The sequence below is a fragment of the Bufo gargarizans genome, chromosome 6 (genome assembly GCF_014858855.1).
Source record: "Bufo gargarizans isolate SCDJY-AF-19 chromosome 6, ASM1485885v1, whole genome shotgun sequence".
Classification (NCBI taxonomy): Eukaryota; Metazoa; Chordata; class Amphibia; order Anura; family Bufonidae; genus Bufo; species Bufo gargarizans.
The window spans coordinates 216,728,606-216,743,239 of record NC_058085.1 but is presented as its reverse complement, the minus strand read 5'-3'; positions in this window follow the sequence as shown (position 1 = coordinate 216,743,239).

Sequence of the window (14,634 nt, the reverse complement as noted above, 5' to 3'; positions counted from 1 at the left end):
CAGCGCCCACTCATAATGGAAAAAAGTTTATGACTCGGCTTATTTCCTGAAGAAGTAAGAAAAATTACCAGTATAAAGACACATGCACATGGTCTTGTTATTGGATCTGTAATATGGCAGTGATACTGTAGGATTCTATTGACCCATACTGTACCTGTGTGTGTTTCTGGTTTTGCATGGACAGTAAATTGGGGCATGTTTTATTGAATGCTTCTAGGAGAGAATATGATGTGGCTCCATACAGAGGTGCACGGGGTACCTCCATATGCTGTTGCTGTATGCATGTAGAGTTGTCCTCTATCAAAACTCTGTTTAGCTGTACTGTTGTATGACATATCTATCCAGTATAAGACCCTTTATACGGGCCTATGATTGAGACAATTATTGAGAAGGAGAATTCCTAGGAACAATTGCTCTCAATAATTGCCCTGTGTAAAGGTGCTGTCAATCTCCTGATGAATGAGCATACACATATTCATTGCGTAAAAGACATTGATGTGGTCACCAAAATCATTGTATCTGGGTAGGGATCTGCTACCCAGAAACAATGATTATGTGTGAGAACGAGCAATCTTTGGCTTGTAAATGCAACTTTTATCTTCTCTGACAAGCAGACAATTATCAAGAATGAAGAGTTTACTCAATGTAAATGCCTGCTGAATTGGCCCAAGTAAAGGAGCCTAAAAGGGGTTGTCTCTTCTGAGATGTTGGTGGCATATCTCTAGGATATGCCACCAATACCAGAGGTGAGACTCCTGAAGTGAGCAGAGAGCGGCCGCGCATTAATTTCTAAGGGACTGCCGAAAATAGCTGAGAGCTGGCTCGGCTATCTTCAGCAGTCTCAAAGAAATGAATAGAGTGGCAGCTACACTTGTGAAGTAAGTTGTCCTTCACTTTCTGGGGCCTATTCTGGAGATAGTTGCAGGTCCCACTTCTGCAACATTCACTCTAGTGATATGCCACCAATGTCTTAGATGAGACAACCCTTTTATCTGCCGGGTGTGCAGCTCTGGCTCGGTCAGCGTGATGAAGTACAACTATTGCTCCAGGTCCCAGCACCAGGAGCAGCAGTAAAAGATAGCACCAAGATGAACCTGCTCACTAATCCGCTGACAGCAATACAGCCAGTACTGCCCTGATGGTGGCTCTGACCTTGGTGGCCATGGACAGTATCCCTAACTACAGGAATTTGGTTTCTAAAGGTTCAAGCTGATGTGTGGATGTGGGTGGACTTGGCTAGGTTGAAGTGGTCTTTACTGCTTATACCTTCCGATTTTCTGGGTCTGTTTGGCACTAGCTTCTTCATAAGATAAGTACCGTGACATGTGAATGGAGGCTTCTAAAATCTGAGATGCTAGAGTAGAGAAGAGGTGAGCACAGTTGTATTCCCAAACATATAATCTGGCACTGTTTATGGGGGCAGTCTCTGGTTGACACTGTGTATGATGCATTTGGCCACTGATTGTCTGCCTGTATGATAAACTGTCTTTCTGACCTCAGCGCCATATTTGGAGCAGGTCGGGTCCCCGGTTGTCATGTGATTACTGGGTAGAACAGAGCTGCCAGGTCTTAGCAGACTGATTAGCTCTGCCTGTGTGGAGTGCTTCCTTAGGGGCCTTTTTTCAACTGTAGGTGGGGCTTGTTTGGTTGCAAAATACAAAAAAATATTAAAGTGTCAGTTCACCCCAAAGGTCTTTTAATGGCCTCTTAAAGAACATATTACGTGCCAGGATAAATAAAAAATAATAAAAAATATAATAAAATACAAATAAGGTGTTCCACGGCTGAGAGCGAAATCCCGGCCGGATTTCCACGGTCCGCTCTCGGCCGTGTGCATGAGGCCTAAAAGAAAAAGTTAAAATGCCTATGCTAAACAAAACTGTCATAATTACTGCCCCATTCATGTGAAACTACACATATTATATATCAATATGAATGGCACAAAGTAGGGAACTCATTTTTATCATTTATTTTGGTGTCAGTTTGCATATTTTAAGAAATCCTTGCACACTTTTCCTCAAATAAAACGAATTTGAAAAAAAAATGACTCAAAACATATTAGAAACCCAAATGTTAAACCACCTTTTCATGCCTAAACACTAAAGAGTTAACCAATGAGTGCTTTCCCCACTAGTAAGGGAAAGTGCTTACTGGTTATTGTACTGTATGACACCTGTCACGCAGATTTAACCAAAACTTGGGGGGGGGGGGGGGGGGGGGGGGGTCTTTCTGCTGCAAGTTTCTCTCTATCAAAGCCCAGGAGGCCTTTGAAAAATGCAACTGAGCATGTGCGTCCACCATAACTAGGTGGCACTATAAAGATACATTATATTAAATAACTCAGTGGCTATACTAAATGTTTAAGTACATGGAATTACAAAAGTATTCTGATCCAGGTCCTGGTTTTAAAATTGCTAAATATTTTGGGTGGGACAACCCCTTTGGGCCCCTATTACACTGCACAATTTTCAGGTCAATTATTGAGAACATTCCTTCCTAGGAACGCTCATTCCTGATAACAGGCCTGTAGTATAGGGTACAGCTACACTGCGACTTTTTGTTGCGCGACTGATAGTGACAGCTGCAGTTCACAAGATTGCATTCAATTGAACACATTAATTTGGATTGCAACTGTAGTTCAACAGCTAAGATCAATCAGTCCTGGTACAAAATGTCGCAGTGTAGCCGTACCCTAATCGTGCGCCAATCAGCCCATAAACAAGCAGCAGCGATGTAATCAGGGATGTGCTGGCGATAATCAATAGTCAACTGAGTGAGAGAAGACTGTGGTAGCGATCATTCCTCCCCCAATCACTGTGCATCAGTAATACGAGCACTGATCAACTTTTTTTTTTTTTGCAACCCCTTGAAATAAAACACGACAATGCAGCCCTCAGACCAAAAAAGTTATGTGCACCCCTGGTATAAAAGGACTGAGGTGCAGGACTAGACATGCGCATGGACAAGAGTAGCGCTGTTTAAAAAAAGAACTTTATCTAATCCTGCATAACCTCTTTATATTAAAGAATGTAATTCTCTAATGTAAGCGTCAAACTGGATCTATTTTATATTTTTTCACCAATCTTTTTTACCTGTATGTTATTTTTAAGATGTTTTAGACAGTGTAGGATTTTCTTGTTACATTCCTGAACAAACACTGTCACTGTGAAATCTTGTCCTGTCAGTGTGATGAATGGATTCTCAGGTTTGTCCTTTACAGGTCAGTGGGTTACATCAGACTATTGAATGGCAATGCATTGTATGTCACACAGTGTGTAAGATGATAAGATCATATGAGTTTCCAGTGTGACCAAACCCGAGGAGGTTTCATTTTAATTCTGTCTGCTGGAAATAAAGCCACCAAATAGGTCTGTATTTACTACATAGGCGATGAGGATCATAGCCAGGATAGCATAGTGCAGGGGTCAAAAAAAGGGCTTAAAAGGGTTGTCCTAGATAACTGAAAACCCTAGTGATGCCAATGAATGCTGTAAAAATTTAAAAGAGGACATACTTACCTCTTTCTCTCTTCTACATACTGTTTACAGACTGCAGAGGTGACGTGGCATCATGTGTCTGCTGCAGCCATTCACTGTCCTCAGTAGTATACCATTGAGGACAGCAATTGGCTGCAGCAGCCATAAGCCGTGTACCTGCAGGTCACTATGCATGTCACAGTAATTTTTAGACAACCCCTTTAATATTAATTACTCTTATGGTAAAATTCCAATATGTAGCACTCAGTGGTCTAGAAATCTCACTAATCGAGCATGTGGCAAAATAGAGCAACAAATGACTTTATCGTCTGATACTAGACTCCCTCATCCACTCAAACCCTGTATTATTGTATCAGCCGTAGCCTGAGGTAGGCTCTGTGTAAATGTTCATAAACTTCCTCACCCCCCAATAATCTGTCTCTAGCTACACAGCAAATAAAAGACAAGGGAAGGAAGCCAAGTGGGGAGGAGGGAGATGCAGCTGCAGTTTCTCGTCTTTAAGGGACAGTATTTACTAACGTGTCTGCGGCAAAAATCTGTCTGAAAAACTGGTGCAAAATAGTGCAAATTGGAGCATCTAGGCTTTCTACACTTTTTTCTGACATTCTTGATAAGTGGGAAGTGGATGGGGCTTTGCTGGAAGAGGAGATACAATTTTGTGCTAAGGGAGGAGACGTGATTGGTGCACGGGTGTACGTGATTGTACACCCGGCGCAGGCGCACTGAGGATGGAGCGGCCGAGCGAGAGTCCTCCTCTGAGTGCGCCTGCGCCAACTGAAGACCGGCGCGAGATTTAAAACTAAGACAGGGCCAGTCAGAGGACGAGCGCGTCCGCTGGCCCTGTCAATCAACATGAGGAGGGGGCGTCATTATGAATGGAGGATGCGGCTGCTAGCAGCAGGTAGCCGCCCTACCTGCTGCTAGAGAGGTAATTTGCATAATATAAAAGTCCGTTTTTTGATAGAACTACTGAACCAAACAGTGTAATAGCTATATATATTAAGAAATCGCAGCATAAGGATTGTAGGGAGACCAAAAAAAAAAAATATGAATTTAGTGGAGTGACAGAAGCCCTTTAAGTTCTCCTGCAAAATGTCTTGATAAACTTGGGAATTCATTTTTCCTTCAATGATAGCAATCCGTCCAGGCCCTTACGCAGAAAAGCAGCCCCAAACCATGATGCCCCACTATACTTTACAGTTGGGATGAGGTTTTGATGTTGGTGTGCTGTGCCTCTTTTTCTCAACACATAGTGTTGTGTGTTTCTTCCAAACAACTCAACTTTGGTTTTATCTGTCCACAGAATATTTTGCCAGTACTGCTGTGGAACATCCAGGTGCTCTTGTGCAAACTGTAAACATGCAGCAATTTTGGACAGCAGTGGCTTCCTCTGTGGTATCCTCCCATGAAATACATTCTTGTTTAGTGTTTTACGTATCGTAGATTCGCTAACAGGGATGTTAGCATATGCCAGAGACTTTAGTAAGTCTTTAGCTTACACTCTAGGATTCTTCTTCACCTCATGGAGCAGTCTGCGCTGTGCTCTTGCAGTTATCTTTACAGGACGGCCACTCCTAGGGAGAGTAGCAGCAGTGCTGGACTTTCTCCATTTATAGACAATTTGTATGTTCGTGGACTGATGAACACCAAGGCTTTTGGAGATACTTTTATAACCCTTTCCAGCTTTATGCAAGTCAACAATTCTTAATTGTAGGTCTTCTGAGAGCTCTTTTGTGCGAGGCATCATTCTCATCAACCAATGCTTCTTGTGAAAAGCAAACCCAGAACTGGTGTGTGTTTTTTATAGGGCAGCTGTAACCAACACCTCCAATCACATCTCATTGATTGGACTCCAGTCGGCTGACACCTCACTCCAATTGGCTCTTGAAGATGTCATTAGTCTAGGGGTTCACATACTTTTTACCCCTGCACTGTGAAAGTTTTTCATGGTGTGTTCAATAAAAACATGGTAACATTTAATTCTTTGTGTGTTATTAGTTTAAGCAGACTGTGATTGTCTATTGTTGAGACTTAGATGAAGATCAGATCACATTTTATGACCAATTTGTGCAGAAATCCATATCATTCCAAAGGGTTCACATACTTTTTCTTGCAACTGTAAAAGGAATTTTATTTGTGTGTAAAACAATAGAAGATTATTCTTTTTTTTTTTTTCTTTTGAAGATTAATGATGATAATGGCTATGACTATGTATTTTGGAGCTCCGTCTGTAAAAGCAATCTTGCTGTATAGTCTTGAACACCCACAACTTCTGCTGATTCTAAATATGTAGTCTGGAGCACCACTTATAAATGGCCTGTAGATATATACTGCACTGTGATATATTGTATACGTATTGCTCTGTGTGACATGAATGTCAGTACTGTGAATATGTGTGTTGAGAATAACACTTAGGCCCCTTTCACACGGGCGAGTATTCTGCGCGGGTGCAATGCGTGAGTTGAACGCATTGCACCCGCACTGAATCCTGACCCATTCATTTCTATGAGGCTGTGCACATGAGCTGTGATTTTCACACATCACTTGTGCGTTGTGTGAAAATCGCAGCAAGCTCTATATTCTGCGTTTTTCACACAACGCAGGCCCCATAGAAGTGAATGGGACTGTGCAAAAATCGCAAGCATCCGCAAGCAAGTGCAGATGCGGTGCGATTTTCACGCATGGTTGCTAGGTGACGATTGGGCTGGGGACCCGATCTGTATTATTTTCCCTTATAACATGGTTATAAGGGAAAATAATAGCATTCTGAATACAGAATGCAAAGTAAAATAGTGATGGAGGGGTTAAAAAAAATTAATAATTAACTCACCAAGTCCACTTGATCGTGTAGTTGCGGATCTCTGTCTTCTTCTGTAATGTTGAACTGCCGGCTAAGGACCTTTGGTGATGTCACATCACATGATCCAATCACATGGTCCCTCACCATGGTGATGAACCATGTGATTGGACCATGTGATTAGCACAGTGACGTCATCAAAGGTCCTATTCCTGTGCACAGCAAAGAAGAAGACAGAAGAGATGCCGGCTGCGCGATCAAGTGGATTAAGGTGAGTTAAATTATATATTCTTTTTTTTACCCCTCCAGCCCTATTGTACTATGTATTCTGTATTCAGAATGCTATTATTTTCCCTTATAACCATGTTATAAGGGAAAATAATACAATCTACAGAACACCTAACCAAAACCCGAACTTCTGAACTTTCTCACGCGCGTGCAAAACGCATTACAATGTTTTGCACTCGCGCGGAAAAATCGTGCATGTTCCCGCAACGCACCCGCACCTTTTCCCGCAATGCCCGTGTGAAAGAGGCCTTAGGCCCCTTTCACACGAGCGAGTTTTCCGCGCGGGTGCGTTCGTGACATAAACGCATAGCACCCGCACTGAATCCTGACCCATTCATTTCAATGGGTCTGTGTACATGGGCATTTTTTTCACAAACTGCATGTTTTTTCACGCAGCCCTGGCCCCATAGAAGTAAATGGGGCTTCAGTCAAAAACACATTGCATCCGCAAGCAAGTGCGGATGCAATGCGTTTTTCACTGATGGTTGCAAGGAGATGTTGTTTGTAAACCTTCAGTTTTTTATCATGCGCGTTAAAAACGCATCAAAATGCATTGCACTCGCGCTGAAAAAACTGAACTACTGAACGCAATTGCAAAATGGTGCAAGATTCACTGAACGCACCCTGAACACGTCCTGACCTAATCCGTCAGGCTCGTGTGAAAGAGGCCTTAGATTATCCTGACTTTTTCTGACCAACAGTATTATCACTGTTGGATAGTATAGGTGAGTTTAGAGACCTTCTGCAACATGAAACTTTATTTGCATAAGGTACTTAAAGGGGTTGGCCACTCTCCATGTATTTGCTACTACTGTGTGGGATGCAGGGAAAAAGTAAATTTTCTAATATATTTCATTAAGCAGATCTGCCTGGTTTTTCTATTATCTGAAGCCACACCCACTGAGCCCGCTCTGCCCTGCAGCCAATCCGTCCATAACTGCACGTGACATGCAGGAGCTTCACAACAAGCTCGTCCATGCCAGATGATCTGTGCAGTCTATCTGCGCCTGTGCACTTCTCCCTCACTTGTAAGAGCAGAGCATGTACAGTCCACTCCCATCAGTTGTGCCCTACAAGTGTGAAATAAATCAGCAGCTAATGGAGGAGGAGGATGTGCTTCCCTGAAGTTCTCTGCAAGAAAACCCTCCTGAGCCCCTGCATACAGTAGGCATTTGAAAGATTTTTTCTGGTCACTGTCATGTGTCATGTGTTATATATCTACAGTATATACATAATTATATGTGTATATAGACCATATATATATGTATAAATATCCTATATATAAAAATGAAAAAAGTATGTATATTTTTCTGAATTTTATGTATGCATATATTGTGTGTGTGTATATATATATATATATATATATATATATTTATATTGTGTGCGTAAGTGTGTGTGTATATATATATACAGTGGAGGAAATAATTATTTGACCCCTCACTGATTTTGTAAGTTTGTCCAATGACAAAGAAATGAAAAGTCTCAGAACAGTATCATTTCAATGGTAGGTTTATTGTAACAGTGGCAGATAGCACATCAAAAGGAAAATCGAAAAAATAACTTTAAATAAAAGATAGCAACTGATTTGCATTTCATTGAGTGAAATAAGTATTTGAACCCCTACCAACCATTAAGAGTCCTGGCTCCCACAGAGTGGTTAGACACTTCTACTCAATTAGTCACCCTCATTAAGGACACCTGTCTTAACTAGTCACCTGTATAAAAGACACCTGTCCACAGAATCAATCAATCAAGCAGACTCCAAACTCTCCAACATGGGAAAGACCAAAGAGCTGTCCAAGGATGTCTGAGACAAAATTGTAGACCTGCACAAGGCTGGAATGGGCTACAAAACCATTAGCAAGAAGCTGGGAGAGAAGGTGACAACTGTTGGTGCGATTGTTCGAAAATGGAAGGAGCACAAAATGACCATCAATCGACCTCGCTCTGGGGCTCCACGCAAGATCTCACCTCGTGGGGTGTCAATGGTTCTGAGAAAGGTGAAAAAGCATCCTAGAACTACACGGGAGGAGTTAGTTAATGACCTCAAATTAGCAGGGACCACAGTCACCAAGGAAAACCATTGGAAACACATTACACCGCAATGGATTAAAATCCTGCAGGGCTCGCAAGGTCCCCCTGCTCAGGAAGGCACATGTGCAGGCCCGTCTGAAGTTTGCCAATGAACACCTGAATGATTCAGAGAGTGACTGGGAGAAGGTGCTGTGGTCTGATGAGACCAAAATAGAGCTCTTTGGCATTAACTCAACTCGCTGTGTTTAGAGGAAGAAAAATGCTGCCTATGACCCCCAAAACACCGTCCCCACCGTCAAGCATGGGGGTGGAAACATTTTGCTTTGGGGGTGTTTTTCTGCTAAGGGCACAGGACAACTTATTCGCATAAACGGGAAAATGGACGGAGCCATGTATCGTGAAATCCTGAGCGACAACCTCCTTCCCTCTGCCAGGAAACTGAAAATGGGTCGTGGATGGGTGTTCCAGCACGACAATGACCCAAAACATACAGCAAAGGCAACAAAGGAGTGGCTCAAGAAGAAGCACATTAAGGTCATGGAGTGGCCTAGTCAGTCTCCGGACCTTAATCCAATCGAAAACCTATGGAGGGAGCTCAAGCTCAGAGTTGCACAGAGACAGCCTCGAAACCTTAGGGATTTAGAGATGATCTGCAAAGAGGAGTGGACCAACATTCCTCCTAAAATGTGCGCAAACTTGGTCATCAATTACAAGAAACGTTTGACCTCTGTGCTTGCAAACAAGGGTTTTTCCACCAAGTATTAAGTCTTTTTTTGTTAGAGGGTTCAAATACTTATTTCACTCAATGAAATGCAAATCAGTTGCTATCTTTTATTTAAAGTTATTTTTTCGATTTTCCTTTTGATGTGCTATCTGCCACTGTTACAATAAACCTACCATTGAAATGATACTGTTCTGAGACTTTTCATTTCTTTGTCATTGGACAAACTTACAAAATCAGTGAGGGGTCAAATAATTATTTCCTCCACTGTATATATATATATATATATATATATATATATCAAACAAATAAAGTAGCAGCACACCACTAAATGCACTAATACTGAATGAACAAGTGAATGTGTGAACAGGGTCAAATACATGACGCCACTACTTATTGCTAAGCAGTGAAGAAGCTCTTACCCTGCTTTCACACCTGAGCGTTTCCCAAACGCGTGTTTTTTGTAATAGTAAACGCGCGTTTGTGTCATTGACTGCAGTGTCCTATGGCCACAAACGCGTGTCAAAACGCCCCAAAGAAGCTCAAGTACTTTTTTGAGCGTCGGGCGTTTTACAGCGCGATCGTACGCGCTGTAAAACGCCCAGGTGAGAACCATTCCCATAGGGAAGCATTGGTTTTCATGTGTTGAGCGTTTTACAGCGCGTTTGAACGCGCTGTAAAATGCTCAGGTGTGAACTTAGGGTTAGTGCATATTATTGATTAAAAATAAGTCGGGCCCACCTACCAGACGACAAGGTAGCTTCTTATCAGATGGGACCTACTCTAACATGGAGGGTCCAGCTCCATTTTCACTCTGATTAAAAACACCAAGGGGTGGGGGATGGGCGGGGAAGAGGATGCCTGGTCCTCTATAATATACATATAAGCAAAAGAGGTGCTGTTCCGTTTTTTGCTTATATGTATATTATAGAGGACCAGGCATCCTCTTTGGAACTTTGCACTCCCCGCCCATCCCCCACCCCTTGGTGTTTTTAATCAGAGTGCAAATGGAGCTGGACCCTCCATGTTAGAGTCGGTACTTGATAAGCTACTTTGTCGTCTGGTAGGTGGGCCCGACTTATTTTTGATCAATAACATTGCATATGTTCGCCCACCGCGGCGAACGCGAACAAGCTATGTTCGCCGGTGAATAGTTTGGAACATCTCTAATTCTCAATTGGATTCAAGTCTGGACTTTGGCTGGGCCACTCCAAAACGTTAATGTTGTTGTCTGCTAACCATTCCTTCACCACTTTTGCTGTGTGTTTTGGGTCATTGTCATGCTGAAATGTCCACTCCTGCCCAAGGCCAAGTTTCTCTGTAGACTGCCTGATGTTGTCGTTAAGTTTCCTCATGTATTGCTCTTTTTTCATGGTGCCATTTACTGTGATTAGGTTCCCTGGTTCATTGGCCCCCAAAGCATTAGTTTCCCACCACCATGTTTGACAGTGGGGATAGTGTTCTTTGGGTTGAAGGCTTCTCCTTTTTTACGCCAAATTAAGGAAACATCATTGCGACCAAACAATTGCATTTTTGTTTGATCGGACCATAACACAGAAGACCAGAAGTCTTCTTCTTTGTCCAGATGAGCTTTTGCAAAGGCCAAGCGAGCTTTTGTGTGCCTTAGGCCTCATGCACACGACCGCTGTGTGCATCCGTGGCCGTTGTTCCGTTTTCCGTGACTTTTTGCGGACCCATTGACTTTCAATTGGTCCGTTGAAAACTCAGAAAATGCACCGTTGTTCATCAGCGGCCATGATCCGTGTTTCCTGTCTGTCAAAAAAATATGACCTGTCCAATTTTTTTGACGGACAACGGTTCACGGACCCATTCAAGTCAATGGGTTCGTGAAAGAACACGGATGCACACACGCATGGCATCCGCGTCCGTGATCCGTGGCCGTAGGTTACTTTCATACAGACGGATCCGAAGATCCGTCTGCATAAAAGCTTTTTCAGAGCTAAGTTTTCACTTTGTGAAAACTCAGATCCGACAGTATATTCTAACATAGAGGCGTTCCCATAGTGATGGGGACGCTTCTAGCTAGAATATACTATGAACTGACTGCCCCCTGCTGCCTGGCAGCACCAGATCTCTTACAGGGGGCTGTGATCCGTACAATTAACCCCTCAGGTGCCACACCTGAGGGGTTAATTGTGCATATCATAGCCCCCTATAAGAGATCAGGGGCTGCCAGGCAGCAGGAGGCAGACTCCCCCGGCCCCCCTCCCTCTATTGTATTCATTTCATTGGTGGCACAGTGTGCGGCCCCCCCTCCCTCCCTCTATTGTATTCTTTTCATTGGTGGCACAGTGTGCAGCCTCCCCTCCCCCCCCCCCCCCCCCCCCGATCATTGGTGGCAGCGGAGAGTTCTGATCGGAGTCCCAGTTTAATCGCTGGGGCTCCGATCAGTAACCATGGCAACCAGGACGCTACTGCAGTCCTGGTTGCCATGGTTACTTAGCAATATTAGAAGCAGGGCCGCCATCAGGGGGGTAAAGCCGATACCCCAGTAAGGGGCCCGGAACCCGGGGGGGGGCCCAGCCGGTCCCGAGTCATATATATATATTTTTTGTGTCAGTGTGTTAACTTTTAAATCAGCGCTCATCTCTTTACTATCTTACACTGACTCCGGTAACAGGCAGTGCGGGCGGCGCTCACTCACTGACGTCACGTGCCTGCTTCTCCCACTAGGCAGCGCAGGCGCGTGATGTCAGTGAGTGAGTACTGCCGCCCGCACTGACTGTTACTGGAGGGAGTTGAATGTAAGGTAGTAAAGAGATGAGCGCTGATTTAAAGTTACTGTCTGCAGGATACCGATTACAGTTTATCATGAAATAGGTAGCCGACAAAAAGGGGCGGGTTAAAGGGTGTGGTCAATGGGCTGAGTCAAGGGGGGCGGCAAAATTAGCTTTCGCCTAGGGGTTGGGGGGCCCAGGCCTTGAGCTGTTTAAGGGGCCCCAAAATTTCTGATGGCAGCCCTGATTAGAAGCGTCATACTTACCTGCTGCGCTGTCTGTGACCGGCCGGGAGCTCCTCCTACTGGTAAGTGACAGATCATTAAGCAATGCGCCGCACAGACCTGTCACTTACCAGTAGGAGGAGCTCCCGGCCGGATGGATCATATATAGTGGAAATAGTGGATATACTGTGGAAAGAATGGTACGTCTAGTTGCAACTTTCTCTTCAATAGATACTTCAAAGAAAAATTATCTACATTCCATCCCAATCCAAGTATGTTTTGAACTGGAAGATTATCATAATTGAGATCTACATTCTTCATTGTTGCTGCTTGTTCAGAGTCACTGATGGATTCCAGCATCTCTCTGTTGTTTGAGATGAATTTGTGAAGACGCAGGTTTCCTCTTGCACATAACTCTTGGCTTTCTTTCACTAGTTTGACCATCAAGACCATCATCTACATAAAAGTTTTTCTTCAGAAAATTTGCTGCTGATGGGCAGTCCTTTTCATTCTGATTGACCAGGTACTTCATACCATAATTGGCACAACCTGGAGATGATGCTGCTCCAAAGAAATGTACTTTCATTCTGTATTCTGCTGTCTCTGAATCTGTATCTCCGTTTTCCCACCATAGGAACCTCAGGAAGTCTCTATCTTCATTCTTCACATGAAACTGGTGGAACATCTTTTCAACATCACACATGACTGCTACAGGATACTTTCTTAATCTACAGAGTACTCCAGGCAAAGTGTTTGTAAGATCTGGTCCTTTTACTAGATAATCATTCAATGCAACACCATCGTACTTTGCTGAGCAATCAAATTCCACTCTAACCTTATCTGGTTTCTTTGAGTGGTAGACACCTTGATGTGGGATGTACCACACTTCTCCTTCTTTAGGTTGGTTATTAACTTTCTCTGCATGTTATTCTTCGAGGATGCTTTCCATGAATTTCAAATAATCCTGCTTGAATTTGGAATCTCTTCCTATCTTTTTCTTCAAACATTTCAATCTTGCTTGGGCAAGATTTCTGTTATTTGGCAGGTGAGGTCGTTCTCTAAAAGATAAGGGCATTTCAAAATGACCTTGTTGATTCTGCTGAATATTTTCTTCTACAGTATGTACGAACTTTATGTCTTCTTGGGATACACTCTTTACTTTAGAACTTATGTCTGCAAAGTCGGATTCAAAATGGGTAACTCTTGGAGAGATATTCGATGATACAATCCTGTCACCTATCTTTAGTTTGCCATCTGCAGTTTTTCTCCGACAACACCCCATCCTAGATCAGTTTGAATAGAGTAGGGTTCACCCTTTCCTCCTGTGATTACCTTTCGTGGTACCAAGGCTTTGGGATAATCGTAGCCTATCAACAGTCCAACACCAAACTCCTTCAGCGGGGATATTTCATGAGATATGACAGATAGGTGCTCCCATTTATTGGCTGTTTCACAGGTAGGTATGCAATCTCGATCTAAAAGTATATCGTATGTGTGGTAGTATCACAGAGCCCCATCAGCACAAACGCTCTACACATACAGAGTGCCAGTCCAATTTATTTATTTATTCATTTTCAATATCTGTCTGTATGGGTGATACAGTTTTTCTGGCCTAGAGCACCTGGTCCTCATTTTGCATGAGTGAGTTATTCCTCTATACTTTCTTAAAAGTATATCGTCCTTTGTATAAGCTGGAGGTAGATCTAATGTGAAGTTTGAATGAAGTTCTCTAACTCTCAGTCCTTTGACCCTTTGATTGTTAACCCGACCTGAGCTACTTGAGAAACCTTGGCGCGGTGCTCGGGCTCAGACATGTCCTCCATAGTAGGACATGTTGGCTAATCTCTCAATTTTAACATCAGTTTGAGGGTTTAGTAAGACCGCAGAGTTGCAAATACTATTATATTGTCATATTGGTTATCACATCCACATAATTGATATCTTGTGTAATGATGTCTCTTGTGGTCTGCTGCGGGCATCCTCCACTGTATGCATTTTTGCTGGGGAGCGCCATTATCAATGGGCCACAAGTGCAAGATTTGCTCCCCTGTATATACTTGCACAACTGCATATGGGTTTGAGCACTTCCTGCCATTTTTTCAGTTCATTTGACTGTGCACTAATGTGTCTCTCCCCGTCATTGTGGTTAGTTTGAGTTTCACTGGTTCTGTAGCCACTTGTAATTTCTTGCAGATTTCTTGATCAATGAAGGTGATGTCACTCTAGGCGTATACCTTATTGTTCCTCCTTTTAGGATTTGAAATGCAAACTGGTACAACCATTGATGTGCTATTGCTTTCTCCTTCCCTAACTCTGCAAGAGATACCGATACTTT